This window comes from Hermetia illucens, chromosome 4, assembly GCF_905115235.1.
Source record: "Hermetia illucens chromosome 4, iHerIll2.2.curated.20191125, whole genome shotgun sequence".
NCBI lineage: Eukaryota > Metazoa > Arthropoda > Insecta > Diptera > Stratiomyidae > Hermetia > Hermetia illucens.
In genome coordinates, this window is record NC_051852.1 from 153093090 (window position 1) to 153109164 (window position 16075).

The following is a 16075-nucleotide window of genomic DNA, read 5'->3' on the forward strand; positions in this document are numbered from 1 at the left end:
GGGCACAGTCAGAATGATGGGTGGTTTGCCCGGCTGGACGACGGGGAGACACGATTTTCGCGGCTTAGATGAGGCAACTGCGGGGCCGCTTAAAAGAGGTGACTCGGAGGATTTAAAAGTACTGACATCAACAGTTGTGCGACCATGGCAATATAAACACTTAGGGTGGATCTTACAGAGTCGTAATGAAAAGATTGCGAAGATCACCTCAGGTGGCCAACCCGCCCTTCCTTAAAGACATTATCGCCACCCTATTTCCTCACCACCTACACACACAACAAACGATGATCCAATTCTACGAGTGCGAGAAACTTCCAGTATGCAAGGATCTAAATATGTAGTAGGATCGACGATTCACAGGCACCAGATTTGGATGGCACCCCTAACAGAGCTCTGACGCTGGCAGTGGAAACTGGGCTCGTTTTTCGCTAACACTTTCGAAGCGAACCTAAAAGAAGGAATATTTCCTGCTCAGTGAAAAAAGCAACAGCTGGGTTTATCGTAGTTCCGGTTCCAGCGGAAAGCAAAGGATATTTAGTGAAAACCGCCCATCGATGTGAAAGAGGAAGAAAAACATTTTGATGAGACTCCGCGGAGCATTAAGTGACAAACAGCATCAGACGAGCATTGAAAGTAGTGAGAACGCTTAAATATAGTTGTCAAGCAAAGATTAGCCTCTGCGGAGACAAGGATGGACGCATAATGAACAAAGATTAATTTGCTAAACAAAAGATGGGCATCCTACTTCTTGGTACTTCATTAGCAGCAACGGAGGAATGTTCTTCCGAAAGTGAACACTCCATCCCTGCTATTGATCCCCCATCTATAAAAGAAAAGAGGTGAGGTCGGTGAGGTGGTAAAATACATCCAAATACTGATGGAATGAAGGGAAATCATTTACCATATCCACAAAGAAGGCGAAAAACTGGCATGTGGAAACTGCAGGTGGATCCTAAAGTATTCACCAATATTTTGAAATTTACGCTGAAAACTTAATTGGCGAATATCGAGTGCTCTGTTAGTTGAGGCCTTAGAAAACACTCAAAGTCTTCCCTGGTTGTCGTACGACGTGACTAAAAGGGATAGAAATTTGTAGACTAACAACCTCCAAATTTTGACACTTTACCGCTACCAAAAGGTCAACAACGCCTCGGATAGGGACTGACCTCATGGCTACGACCTTTGGCTATTGAAAATGGACTATGATTGGTTTCTGGAATTTGCTTACGCTAATCGACAATGGTAGTGAGGGTCCTCAGAATGCTCGCTTTCTCCAACTCGAGCGAGAATTACACCAATATTTTGAACTTAACCGAGATAAGATAGAGGGATTCTTGAGAGTACTTGTCTCCCCATTGTGGCAATGTTCTTTTGTACTCTAGCCGAGCACTAGCAGACACGAATTCAGTGTCGGATTATTTCTGACAGTTACCGCAAGGTGCGCTCTCATGGCCAGGAAGCCGTCTTCTCCAGAATGTCCCTCCTGCGTAGAAGACGCCAGATAGACTTCCTGTTCACGCTGTTCAAAGCTTTCTAGAATTCAATGAAGAGCAGGTGAAGCGGAGATCTAAATTCTGCACACTGTTCCAAAATGATCCATAGAGTGTTGATGTGGTCAATGAAAGAGGATCCAGCGCGAAAACCAGCCTGCTCTCTGTCGACCAAGCTTTCGAAGTATCCTTTGATGTATTACAGGATTATTTTAGCTATTATCTTTGTGACGGCAAGAAGTACGCCGATACCCCTCCAGTTTTCGCACTCAAGATGGGTGCCCTTTTCTGGAATCTCAATGGTCCTCCTCTACTTCTACTCACTGTGAAAGGCCTCAGATTCTCAAGTTTTCCGTACAAGTGGCAGTTGCAGATTGGTAGAAACTGCAAGTGCGGCCATGCCTGATGAGGTGGATGATCCTGACATTGGAATAAAATTTCCACTCTTAATAAAGCGAAGGGGACCTAGGTCAACCTGACAAGAACTGCACCTTTACTAATCGTGTGTGGAATGTAGTGGTGGCCAGCGAAAGCATGCACTTAATTTGACATCATCCTAAAGTTCAATTTAAAAAATATGTCTTCCATGATTGCTGATTGGAGACATTTTTCATTGGAATCCAGCATTAGGTCACTCCCTACCACCTATCCGGATCCTAGCGGAACAAATCGCTACGAAAGGAAGGTGTTACTACTTCTGATCGGCTGCGATGACAGCGCATGTAGTGAAGTTTCGAGAAGCAAAGATATCAACGGAAGAGGCAAGTACTTTCTCGACTCTAATAATGGATAATAATAATAAACCAAAACTGCGCCGCACCCGGTCCCAAGCCCGGTTGTGAAACGAGGAGGGATTCAGTCTCAATTTCTGTACGCCACCGCAGCGTCTCAGGGGGTAGGTGAGGAAAGTGCAGGAACTTTGCAGTCTTGCAGATTACTCACTGAGGAAGCTACACCTGGCAGTTAGGGATAAAATGCACCACCAAAAATGACAAGAAGGAGAATTTTAAGGTCCAGTACGAATAACCGGCGGAAGTCGTCTGACTTAGTGACTGGATCGGACTCGCGTAATGGACAGTACGGCGTCGAAATCGCTAGTCGTGGGGTCGTTCGACGTCTATGCGCCACGACGACCAGGAGTATTGAGTATAGTGATTAACGAGTTTTTGGAAGAGCTAACTAACACTGGAATAAAGATCCAAAGTTGTATTATTGACATTGCAAACTCTATACCATGAAACTCCCAGGAAGGGACAACCGCAAATATGAGGGCCGAGACTACATCCTGCAGGAATTCCTCCTGAACATACGCTCTTAGAACGCTTTCCCGTTCCCATGGAACCAAAAAAGCGTCGAGCAAGAGCCACTTTATAGTAGCTAAAATAATCCCGGAGCGCATTAAAGAACGACTCAGTCGCTTGATCGACAGAGAGCAGGATTATTTCTCCGCAAGATTCTCCTATATTGACCATATCACCACCATTCAGATCTTTTTGGAACAAGGAATGGAATTCAGTTCTACCGTTCACCTGTCTTCATCGATTTCGAGGAGACTTTTGGATCTCAGATGGATACCGAAACAATACACACTCTATACAACCCGCCTTTGAATATTGATGAGCACTTGGCTACCCCTTGGCGCGGTTGAAATTGCCGGCCACGTTAAAAGATCTAGCTGTCTGCGAAAACGTGATAGAGAACCGATGAATGAAGAGACCAGAAGAGACTGCTACGTGTTGGTATGGGTAAGATGCGTTGGGGTTCTGTCACCGTAAAAATGTGCAGAGGATGCTGCAAATAAAAATATACATGACGGTATCCTTCTCATCTATAATGCTGAAGAAGTGGTAGGAGCACTTCACTACAATTTACAATCGAATAACATCCGATGAAACTCCACCTCAAAAACTTGATCGCTGAAGAGCAGGTTGGTTCCGTTTTGGATCTTTCTTTACCAACCACATTAAGACCCTTCGAATCGTTATGAAGCAATATCAGAGGTTTAAATTACCGCTACATCTGCTCTTCGTCGATTTAAAGAAAATTTTCGATAGTGTCAACAGGAAGTGTATATGAGATGCTCTACGGAGGAGGGGCATTCCAGACAAACTGACAGCTATTATCAGAGCGATATATAACGACGCAAAATGACAATTCGAGGTAAATTCTTAGAGGAATGTGAAATTCAAAGTGGAGTTCGTAGGGTTGTATCTTGTCACCGATATTATTTTCCCTTGTTATCGGTGACATTTTTTTAGACAGCCTTGTCCGGAAAACATTGAGGAGCTCAATGTACAATGTCATCTTCCATCCTTCTTGTTGCATTAATTAGTGGAATATCGAAGGCGTCAAACAATTCGCTTACCTAAGAAGCGTTGTTTCTGTCGATGATGCAATGCCTTCGCAGTACTCTGCCCTGACAATAACAAATGAAGTACTTGGCGGAAGTGGAAGTGGATAGGTCACACATTGAAAAAAGGCAGCATGGAGTTATAATTTCACAGAGTTCCTGATCTTTTAACTAATATTCCTTCAAGTTGATTAACCAGCGAATTCATAGGAAATATACCACTCACTAAGTAAGCTAGTGTAAACTATTTCCCAAGTTCTGGCCGGTATTGAAGCAAATAGTTAAGGGCAGTTGAAGGTTTGCGGGGACTTGAAAAAGGAGCTAGGTGTGGAGCAAGACATGAGTGGAATTGAGCAAGATAGGGTATCAACTGGGCGTTATATGTAGCTGAAAATTGGGAGAACCACCAAAACTTAAAAAATCCCTTAACTTGTCCTTAAAATCTGATAATTTGAGGTAAGGTAGACCTTGGGACTTGGCTTCATTTCAACTCCAAAAAAGTCCGTTAAAAAATTATTTTCTCTTCTCATTGCATGTTTCGAACCAAATGTGAAATCAGTCACTGATATTTTCAACCCCCTCCCCCAAAATATCACAAGCTGCATCAAAAATCACCATAGTGGTTACCGAAATCAACAATCGATAAATTACCAGGTCTAATTGGTAGATATGCATCCAAGATGAACAGCGTAAAACCTTTCCTTACACCAGGTCAACATGAAAGGACACCGAGCTACTGCAAAACTCCATCAAAAGGTTAATCATTTCAACGAAGACCGAATAAAAAGGTTAAAGCATCCCACTTGTTCCCTCTGCACACAAAATTCCACACAATAGGATGTATGTACAACATTGAAATCAAAGTGGGTGTACCGAAGCGGGTACAAACGATGCTACAATGGCAAGCGTCCTCTAATCCTCTTAGAACTGACTTTCTTACGGCGCTCTTTCACCCCCACTGCTAATAAACCCTATCAATTACTTAACGAAAATACACTGCATCGCACTTCATCCCCATTGTAAACTGGCTGCAAGTCCCAGCTAAACAAGAAACTGCATTCCAAATTAATGGTGTGGTGATCCATTTAATTTTATTAAGCAGACAAGGGTGACTGGGGTTGGGTCAGTAAGAGATAAGGACAGAGGTTAAATATGCGAGTGCATAGCATGAATTGCGTGCTGGAAGCAAGCAGGGGGGACATGGCCGACCGTTTTTGAGGCCAAATGCCAAATTTCCTATGGCGAAAATTAAGGAGGGTTGGTTTTCCACCGGCTGAAAATTACGATCTCCATCTCAATTCTTATTTTGGTAGCACACCGTCAGAGATACACGTCGGAAGTGACCAGTCTTTCCCGTCCTTGCGGCCCGGACCGGAGGCAACGCTATTCAACGACATTCGGCCGCTGCTGGGGCTGTTGTTGTTGTTGTTGTGTTGTCTGTGACGCAGCTAATTTTCATTTTTCCTTTTGACGCGAGCCGCCGCCGTCGACTTTCCCCATTTTCCCTAGACTCTCTAGACATCACCAGCCGAACTAGATAATCCTCTGTCGCGATGCTTTCAAGATTTATTATGTCGTGTGTGTTTATTTATAGAGACCTTAAACATGCACCGAGAAAATCCATCCATCCATCAATTCGAGTGAAAACTTCCCAAGATTTTCTTGTTTTTCGGAAGTCTGGTTGGGTTTTTGCTGCACCATTCTCCTATTGTAACGGAATGACCGACGCACACAGGATGTGTTTTATAACGCATTAGGACAGGACAAAATCCCATAAAATTACAATTAAATGCAGAAAAGACATTCACCATTGAACAATTTTCCACATTTCCATTATTTTTCACAAACCAACTGGCATTTTCGTATTGTTTTTCACCACCATTTTCAGGACTAGGCACTCCGGGCTACAAAAATTCGAAGGGAGTTCTCCGTCGCATATATGGAAAAACCAGCACCGGAGTCGTTTGTCGCGACGTTTTTCACAATTGGAAACAACCGAAATTTTCATAGATTACACGCACGAAAACCGTTTTACTTTCACTCGTTTCGACACTGACAATTTCTTTTTCGCTTTTCAGCTTTCCTATAAAAATATGAAAAATCACAAACACGGATTTTCTGCTTTTCTATAATCAGTGCGAAAAAATAAGAGGTAACTTTTCGTTCAGGGGATGCTGAAACGATGGGAAAATTTTCCAGTCATCGTAATCCTGTGCTGAGATGCTGCGTCAATGCAAGGTTTTCCTCACTAACACAAACATGTCGACGAAAGAAAATCCTTTCCACACATATCCCTGCTGCTGATGCTGCTGGTCCAACTCCACCTCCTTAAAGTTTGAGGAACCATAGGCAGAGGAAAAAAAACTATCTAACAAGAATTTTTCGGTTTTGGAAGTTCATGTTGCTTTCCTCACTGAATTTTCTGTTTTTCATTTACTTGCATTACGTTTTTTCCGCGTAATCCCAACTATGTGCTTGCAATTTCCCTCGAACGCGACCGTAGCAAGCTGGGAGCGAATTATTCGGGAAAAGAAACAGATTCATAACACAGAACTTTTCCAATGGTACAACGCAACGGACTAGTTAGGATAGGAAAAATGTCCTGTTTTTCCCGACCGACGAAGACTAGCAAACTGCAGAACGTAGCGACAGATTCAGAGATTTTCTCCCCCTCAGCGGAATTGGAAAATATGAGCGGATGCTCCCGGAGTGGTTCTTAGAATCTCGACAAGATGCTCGCGTATCACATACGATGCGAGATGAAAACTCAAAGGGAGGAAAATTCCATCACATTCACGCATACACATACTCTCTCGGGAACATGCAGAGTGAAGTAACATCGTTTTCAATTAGCGGGAAAGCTGTTGAACTTTTGTTTGGGTATGAACCCCAAGCATGGGAAACTCGGCCTTAGATGCCGTCTCCACACAGTGTTAAATTGCAAACTTGCTGTGTCCTAGGGCATGTGAGGACGCAGGCGCTTTTCCGGCCCGACAATTTCCACTCTCGACTCAACTTGACTCTCGGTGTGACAGGTGGATCATTAATTTGCAATAGGGACTAGGCGAATGCTGCGAATGGAGCAGGCCAACCGTTGGGAAGGATGTTACTGTGTACTGAGGACCAAGATAGATCTGTGACTGTGTGGCGGTCGGTACACGGCAAGGATGCTGCAAGTATGCGTTTCAAGGAAATAGATACACTAGATTGTATTATCGGAGGATTCTGAACGAGGGAAACTCGATTTAACGACGAAAGGAAATTTCAAGCGGGAAATTCACTTTTGAAATCAGATTATACGTCCACAGGTTGAAAATATTCTTGGTTGCAGCTTGATTGGAAATGAGAACGGAAATCGATGGTTGAATAACTAAGGAAATAGCTCTAAAGTGGGAAATATCTTTGGATCAGGATCAGGAAGTGAGAATATTTATTTCTTGGTAGGTATTCTGCCTCCGCAACTGGGAAATGCAGCATAAACAAGTAGAACGAGGATTGATGCTTATCGACTTTATTGGGTAGAATGTTGTAACCAGAATGGGGAAAATTAGTTTAAGGACAAAAATAGAGCAGAATATACACTGTGGCGGGCTGATCCTTTACCTGGCTAACTACCTACAATGGGAAATCATCACTCTTACGTTGCCCAGAGTTAAAATTATCACTTTTTTCTTGTTCTCAAAAACGACATCCATAAGCAGCTTTCAGACAGATGGACCGGCATGGAGAAACGAAGCGCAATCGAAAACAGCTTACCAGACCAGTGTGCATCTTACAGAGATGGCGAGGGTCTGTACGGGTGCTGTTTAACATTCTGACCGATGCAGACCATGCAAGGAAAGGGTACTTTACTCGGGAGCGTGACAGGGACCTCAAGGGGGGGTGGAAAGATCACTTGGATAGGATACAAACTGCCGGAAGTATCAAGTGCCCTGAATTCAAAAAATGGGGTTGATTCAAATCAATCTAAGCCATTATAGGATTGCTCATTGCTCACCTACAAATCAGAGGTGCAATTGACTATAATAGGCAAACTCCATAGAGACGCGAGGCTACCGATAGCCCAACCGGCCCAAGCAACCTCAACCTCAACAGCCGAGACCAGCTGCTGCAGCCTCATCTAAGAAGGAGGTACGTCGAAGAATACCTCCACTCATGGTAGTCAAGAACTCGATTGCCTTCAAAGGTATAAAAGAAACCATGTCTCGTGCACTCCCTAATAACTACCTGGTCAAGAAATCAGGTAGTTCCCATCAAATTATTACCAAAATGCCGGAAGATTACTTGACCGCAAAAAAAATCCCTGTGGAGAACAAGAATAAGTTTTTCACGTACACCCTCCCTTCTGAGAAGACGACCAGCCTCATCCTACGAGGCCTTGATACGACGTTCTCCCCTCCGGAGATCGTCGAAGAGTTGAAGGCTCAGGAAGTCTCAAACACTGTGAGCGTAAAACGCTTTGCCACGATCTGGGCAAAGACAAACAGCATCAACCTCGATCTTTGGTTGGTCACTTTTGACGCGACCTTTAGCGAGGAACAGCTGCGAGAAGTTAAGGCTATACAGCACATGATTGTTCGCTTCGAACAAATCAAAAACAAACAAGTGCTAGAGCGCAAAAATTGCCAGCGCATCGGACACGCGACAACCAACTACCACCTCACATACAGGTTTGTTAAGTGCGACCAGCTACACGGCCCTGGCGAATGCGCCAAAACCGAAGTGCGCCGAAGTGCGTTAACTGTGGGGGCAACGACCACCCCGCCAACTACAGAAAGCGCTCATGGTCCAGGTGGTGGCAAGGAAGAACGCACAAAAACGTGCGCCTTCCACCCACCCTTTCCCCGCAACTGCCTCCAGGTGAGCAAGCAGCGAAGTGCGTTAACTGTGGGGCAACGACCACCCCAACAACTACAGAAAGTGCCCACGGTTCGTCCAGGTGGTGGAAAGGAGGAACGCATAAAAACCTACGTCTCCCACCCACCCTCTCCCCACAACTACTTCCCGTTCCACTGGTCGTCCTATCACAAACTCAGCCTTCACCCGACCGTCTGTGTCCTCACCAACATCTCCAATCCAGACTTCCTTGAATTTGCCCGCAGACATGAGTTCGAGCTTTTCCTTGGCGAGCACAAACCCGATATAGTTCTCCTATGTGAAACTAGGTTGAACTATAGATACAATCCTTCCTTTCCCAATTTCATCTTTTTGCGGACTGACCGACCACAGATCAATTTTCCTTCCTCCATCCTTCCTTCCTCGAAACGGTCCCTGGCATCAGCGATCACGATGCCATAATCCTCCGCATCAAACTCCCGGATACAGTCGTTCGGTCCACTCAACCTTCGGTTCCCGACTTCCAGCGCGCAAACTGGAAACACATCAACTTGGCCCTCAAAACCAAACTTCAACCCCTCCTACTCCCAACCAACTGTACAGTTCCTAACGACTCCATTGACGTAACAGTCCGTCAATACACCGAAGCAATTCGGAAAGTATGCGACGAACTAATCTCATCCCGTCCCTTGAACTACCGCAACCAAATCACCTTGCCTGACGACATCCTGGCCAATATCCACTATAAAAAGACTCTCAGGCGGAGATCGTTTAGAAATCATACACAATCAATTTCTCCACAACCGCCTCTCCAACATCGAACTGAATCCTGGTACCTACAAGGAACTAAGGAAAACCTGCCTGCAAATCAGTCCAACAAAACGCGATCCTACCCCAAAACATCCCACCCACAGGAAAAGTGAACGTCCTTGCTCACCACTTCCTCCAAGCCCACCACTGCACCCTCCACTTCCGTGAACCAAGTTTCGACAACGAGGTAAGCGGAAAGATCTCCCAACTCCTGGCCCACCCCTCCTACCTCATTCCCCAACCCACACACATTCCCCAACACACACACGCCCTCGCCGATCCAAGTCAGCGAGAAAATATCCTCCCCATTCACTTTCTCAGTCCAGACTCCGTCAGGGCAGCCATCGCTGCCTCCAAAAACAAAAAATCAGTTGGACTTGACAAAATGCCCTCCATCATCCTCAAGAAATGCGCCGCTAGCATTGCTCTCATTATGTCCTCCACCATCAACCACTGCCTTATCAACGCCCAACTTCCCAACAGATTGGAAGAGTGCACGAATTGTTCCTATTCCAAAAAGGAACCAAAATCCTCTAAATCCCGATAGCTATAGGCCTATCTCAATCCTCTCATCATCTGCCAAGATATTCGAGCGGATCATCAAAGTCATTATCGATGAGCATTGCGACTCCATTCACTCCCACAATTCCAATTCGCCAACCGACCCAAGCACTCGGTTGAGCATGCACTCCTCGTGCTCAATCGAACATCCTCCTCGGCCTCAACCGGAACGCACCGACCATACCCTGTCTTCTCGACATAAAGAAAGCTTTCGACTCCGTATGACAATACGGACTCGCATCCAAGCTTTCCGAAGTTCTCCAGTTCCATCTGCACCTCTGCAAGCTAATTCTTAGCTTTTTTGATGGACGGAAATCCCCCATATTCTAGGCTGGCATCCCTCAGGGATCAGTCCTCTCCGCTACCCTCTTCTCCCTGTTCACCGCAGACCTACCCAAACCAAATCCAATCCGAATCCTCTAATACGCGGATGACCTCATCCTCTACACCTCCACCTGGCTGGGATAGCCGGTGAAGCCCGCCTGAGTTCCTATTTAGACGAGCTCCACCGGTATTTCACCCGCTGAAAACTATCCCTAAACCCGCAAAAATGCGAGATCATCGTATTCTACAGTAACGCTAAAATGACACCGAAAATGAGGAACGACATATCAACCCTATCCCTGAAGATCCACCTGACACCTCCCACATATCACGAAGGCACTAAGCCGTGCAACTGGTGCCTTCAAATCCCTCTACTCAATCCTAAAATATAGCAGCCCCACACCTCAGAAAGTCAAGCTGTTTTGCTACAAGCAGCTTATCCGTCCTCTCCTTATTTTCGGCTTCATTTTCTGGCCCGACACTTCCCCTCACCAAATCGAACGACTCCGTCTCAAAGAGCGCAGAAGCCTACACCACTTTTCGAAACAAGAACGAAGACCGCTCCAAATACATCTCCAATCAGATCCTCTACGACTCCTGTCAAACTCCCCGCATCGACGCCGTCCTAGCCCGTCATGCCCTCAAATGCCTATCCCATCCAAACCCACTTATCTTCCAGACCATGCAGATCCGGATCGTTGAAGAGAATCTTCTACGAACTCATCTATTCCCTCAAATCCTCCTATCTCTCCAGTCCCGAAACCTTCCTTTTGACCCCGATGGTAGAGTAATCTTCTTCAACGGCATCTACTCCTCTTCCCAGTTTTCAAAACCCACCCACCCTCAGCGCAAATCCTAACTTCCTTTCCCAAACCCCTCACGCATCCTCCCTATCCCAGCCCACTTCCTAGTTCCTTCCCCCGCCGGCATGATAGACAGGTTGGTCAAAAATTGGCGGTGACTTTAATGCGTGAGCCAGAGAATGGGGAGTTTCACTAACAAGTGCTAGAAGGCATTACCTATGAGAGCTTAAGCATAAGTCAAGCCTCAGGAAACTGGGGTAGGAGTTTTGCCTCCAAAAGTGTACCTGTTCCCGCCGAGACAGCGGGACACTTAAATAAAGAGGAGATCTTGCAATGTGATGCGGCTGCCCGTGCGGTACCCTGCAGTTCTCCTGTTCGGTAAAAAAGGCAAGAGAAAATCATTAAACCCGAGCAGTTCGAGCAGATAGAATTGGAAGAACGCTTGAACCTATTTCTTTCTACAGGCGAACATTGGCAGCAGCGGAAAACCCGCGAAAAGTAAAAATAGTCGCGGTTGCCGTTGAGAACACTGTGAGCGCCGAACAGATCACAAATAGTCCACTGCACAGCGAACTGCGGAAAAAGCTGAAAGAGAAAAACGCGTCTGAAGGAATCTTCATCCAAGTTGTCTCCAGGGCCCAAAAAAAGAAGACAAAGATGGATTAAAGGAAGCAAAATGCCACTCTATCAGAAAATCGTCTGCCCAAAGTTATGGCAAGTGTAAATGGTAAATCACCAATGAAAAACCGACGGAATGCAAGACATTCGGCGAAAATTCGCAATGAAATCTGCTATAAGAAGAAGCCTAAAAAGAGTGGAGGATAAGTGTCTTTCATACTAAAAATGAAGGCTACCATATTACGATAAATCCTCGCTGAATTAAACTCGAAGACAACTAACAAAAGTACCTTTCTAGGAGACGATTGAGGAGCTACTGGGAGAGAAGGCTCTGGTTTCTAGTCTGGAGCCTATGCGCTGTCTTGAAATCCGAGATCTTAACTGTCTCCTAGAAAAGGTTAAAGTGGAGAAGCACACCAAGTGTAAATGTCCCGAGGTAACCACACAATGCCAGCATAGGTTTCGTTTCTGCGAATTCTAGAGGCCAAAAACCGGCTGTGGTGAAAGTTGTTAAGCAATACCCGAGGAAACTTTTTAAGAAAGACCTTGTGTCTACTGCGCATGCTACGGAAATGCCTAAGACTTTCGGCCAAACTCCCCTCCGATTTCTCGAAAGGTGCGCCTTTACGAAAACCTCACCGGGGGTGCAACTCTAGCAGGTTGCCTTGTTTAACGCCACAGCCACCTCGAGCCCAACTCCACCGTTGAGCGCATACAAAGCATGCCTGGACCATTGTTCAATCCCGAGGCGATTCCTCCTAAGCTGGTGCAATCGTCTGTTTAATTCCTTTAGGGATCTACTGGATTCGGAACTCACTTTCACCTCACATTCGAGGTCGTTATGGCATGCTTGGATACTGCACGTTTTTGGTGGTTACACACTACGATACCCAAGACTTGTCAAAACTCAGCTTTTTCCCTCGCTATTGGTCTAGCATGTTCGTACCAGTGGTACTGTCTCCGCAAGGTTGGATCTTCGTCAAAACAAAACTATTCTATGAACAACAAGGACTTCCTTACTGACAACGAATACCAGATTGTTTGCAACAAGCTCTCCGGGAATTTCAAATGATCAATAAAAGAAACACCTCTGGCTTCATTCATGGCTATTTTGCCGGTTCATTTGTCGTCCTTCTGGAAAGCCAACTCGTAAGTGTGGAAAAGTTTAATTCACCTTCATCAACCATCAAATATGCGTTGAGACTAGGAAAAGGTCGCCGAAATCTTTTGAATACACTAGGGGTAAGCAAGAACAACTATTTTTAGGCGGAATTTTTAAAAGCGTTTAACCAAATTCGCAGATTGCCAGCTCTGCAAAATCGTTGACCAACTAGTCTCTGGGGATAACAACTTGTTCCAGTTCTAGCGTCACTTGAGGACTCTGGACGGATCTCCCGTTACTAACGATATCATCAAGATCAACTAGGCCGGTCTCCTCCTTCAAGCCATCGCTAGCACACTGAAAGTCATCAAATCATTTCCCTTGCCTAGTTAAAGAGCTCGTCCATCACGTTTTCATCCACCACAGTCACCAGCGCGCAATGGCAGTCATGCGCGTTTCCATGACCCAATTTATCCCATTTACTTGAAAGGAGGCGGAAAATCAGCGTCAAAGGCGCTCCAAGTCGACATCATTGAGCCGATCACGCGACAGGTCGGCATCTAAAAGCTCAGAGTGAGACAGCTTTTGCTAGTATCATCGTGTTTACGGTGACCATACCCGTTACCGCTATCTCTGGTATTCTTCCCTGGAATCTAATCAGGGAAAGTACTAGTTCTGTCTTCTACTCAAACGGAGGAGGTCGGCACTACCACAGCTCCCGTAGAAAACCGCCTACATATGTTCGACAAGAATTGAAACATTCCCATCAATATAGATCGTGAAGTCATTGCTTCTAAACGTGTTAAAAAATAAGTGACCGCCTTAAGTCATCAAGTTTACGGTGCCTAATTCCTTATAGAGTGTCAGGTATGGTATTCTGTCCATACAATCCAACCTACGCTTACGCTGAGCCTTCAATTGAACTGTCATCCATGCAGATTTCCTCTCCAACTACAATGTGCCCATCGATCTCTCAGGCCATGGCCTCACATCATAGGGTTACATAGTTTTCACACGAGTTCTCAGCATTTCCGTTATCAGCCATGCGGAGTCATCTCCAGAGGTCCTGAATGTAAACCAGAACAGTGTTTTATAGAAAACGGTCGGAGAAGGCCTTGCCTAAATAAGCGCTGCGGCTGCTTATAACTGCACTAGGCTCTAGATAATAAGAGGATATTTTAATAAAGCCTGTATTGACGAGTATAAGGACGAGAATATCGACAAAATCGACGATATGCGCTATGCCTTCACCTCCATGGCAATATGACAATTGAAATCACCCACTATGAAGGTTTTAGTCGTCGGCGCATTAAAGTTCTTCGTGTCTTTCCTGGCTACGTGTTGCCCGTGAAGGAAGAATAGAAATGATCAGCTGAGCTTCATCAACGGGTCGTCAAATCACTTGACTTGACTAATGACGTCACAGGAACTCTCAGAGATAACACCATATTCAGTGCGTAAATTAATAAGTACACGAGCTTATGACAATTTTTATCACATTCATATTGTATATCGCAGTTTTTGGCACCACACCGTAGATATCGACGCGCCTCTTTCGATGAGCTCCATATTACCACTGAGGGTACCAATAATTAGCTTGCAGACACGGATTTGTATGGTTCGGACTACTTTGCTTACACCCTGACGCCGTGGTTTTTGATGTCAGTATTTCGGGAGCCTCATTAAAGTTCACGCCCCTACAAAGGAGACTGCAGAGTCGGAGAAGGATACCTTCTACGAGGCAGTAGAACGAACCCTCGAAGCCTGTCCCAGATATGATATCAAAATCATACTTGGGGATTTTACCAGCCAAGTAGGGAAGGAGTCCGTATTCAGGCGATAGGTTGGCTCCCACAGTTTACACGAAAAAACAAATGATAACGGACTGCGGATTATTCAATTAGCAGGGTCATACGAAATGGTTGTTGGAAGTACCAGGTTTGCGCGGAAAGCGGTCCACAAACATACGTGGGCCTCTCCAGACGGGACCACTTTCAACCAAATTGACCACGTGTTGATCAAACGCCCCCACCTCTCAGCCTTGATGAATGTCAGAATATATAGGGGGGCCAATATAGACTCGGATCACTATCTCGTTGGTATGGTGCTTCGAGCTCGAGTAACAATACCACCTAGAATCCCCTCTGACAATCAGGTCAGGGTGAATACTGAAGCCATCCACAACACAGTCCTCCGCGACACCTATAAGAGGGAAATGGATGCCGCAATAACCGCAGTCAACAGAGGACCCGGAGATGAAGCATCAACAAATGATCTGCACAATCACCTGAAGAACGTTATCATGGATACGGCCACAAGCATACTTGGCCCTAGCCGCAAAAGGAGTCGGAACGGCTGGTTTGACGATGAATGTAAGCTAACATACATCACTGTCAACACGCTTACCGGGCAGGACGGTCAACTGAAACTGCTCTGTATCAGCTGACAGAGGTACTACGGGACGCCATAGAAACAAAAGAAATTGTACTGTGTGCGTTTTTGGATATCGAAGGAGCATTCGACAACACATCGCACACAGAGATACAGGATGCCCTGAGCCGCAAAGGAGTGGGAAACACCCTGGCACTCTGGATGGGTAAAATGCTAGAAAGCAGATAAATAGAGGTACAAACAGGTACAAATTCTATTATCATGAACACCACTCAAGACTGTCCACAGGGTGGAGTACTATCGCCGCTGATGTGGAGTATGGTAGTGGATGAACTCCTGGACGTGTTAACTAATACTGGAATACAAGTCCAGGGCTACGCGGACGACATTGTTCTAATCTGTAGGGGCAAATATGAAGATACCCTATGTGATAGAATCCAAACTGAATTAAGGGTTACTAGTGCCTGATGCAGGAAGGTGGGACTGCGGATCAACTCAACCAAAACCACCATAGTACCATTCACTAGGAGGCGTAAGCTGGATCACCTGAAAGCCATAACATTACATGATATGGAGGTGAAACGAGAAACATAGGTCAAATATTTGGGAATCACGCTAGACCAAAAATTACTCTGGAAGACACATGTCATAAACACTTGTCGAAAAGCCACGAGGGCTCTGATGACTTGCAGATCCATAGCAGGAAAAAAATGGGGTTGCAGCCCGATGATACTACTTTGGATATATACTGCAATAGTAAGGCCAATGATTGCCTATGGAGCGGTAATCT

General features: G+C 45.4%; 1 protein-coding gene across 4 annotated transcripts in view; it reads right to left on the bottom strand.

Moving 5' to 3' along the window:
- LOC119655141 (ALK tyrosine kinase receptor) overlaps window positions 1-16075 on the bottom strand; it is a 67826-nt gene that overhangs the window by 48165 nt on the left and 3586 nt on the right. Inside the window, exons 1-2 of one of the 4 annotated variants that reach the window (XM_038060877.1) lie at window positions 6278-6492; window positions 5649-5923 (exon numbers count right to left, since the gene is read on the bottom strand). The exons of 1 other annotated variant lie outside the window; for it this stretch is intronic. The gene's annotated coding sequence lies outside the window, so the exon portion shown is untranslated. Of the gene's footprint in view, window positions 1-5438; window positions 5528-5648; window positions 6493-16075 lie in introns of those variants that run through there. 2 more of the 4 variants (XM_038060876.1, XM_038060879.1) reach the window with 2 other exon arrangements.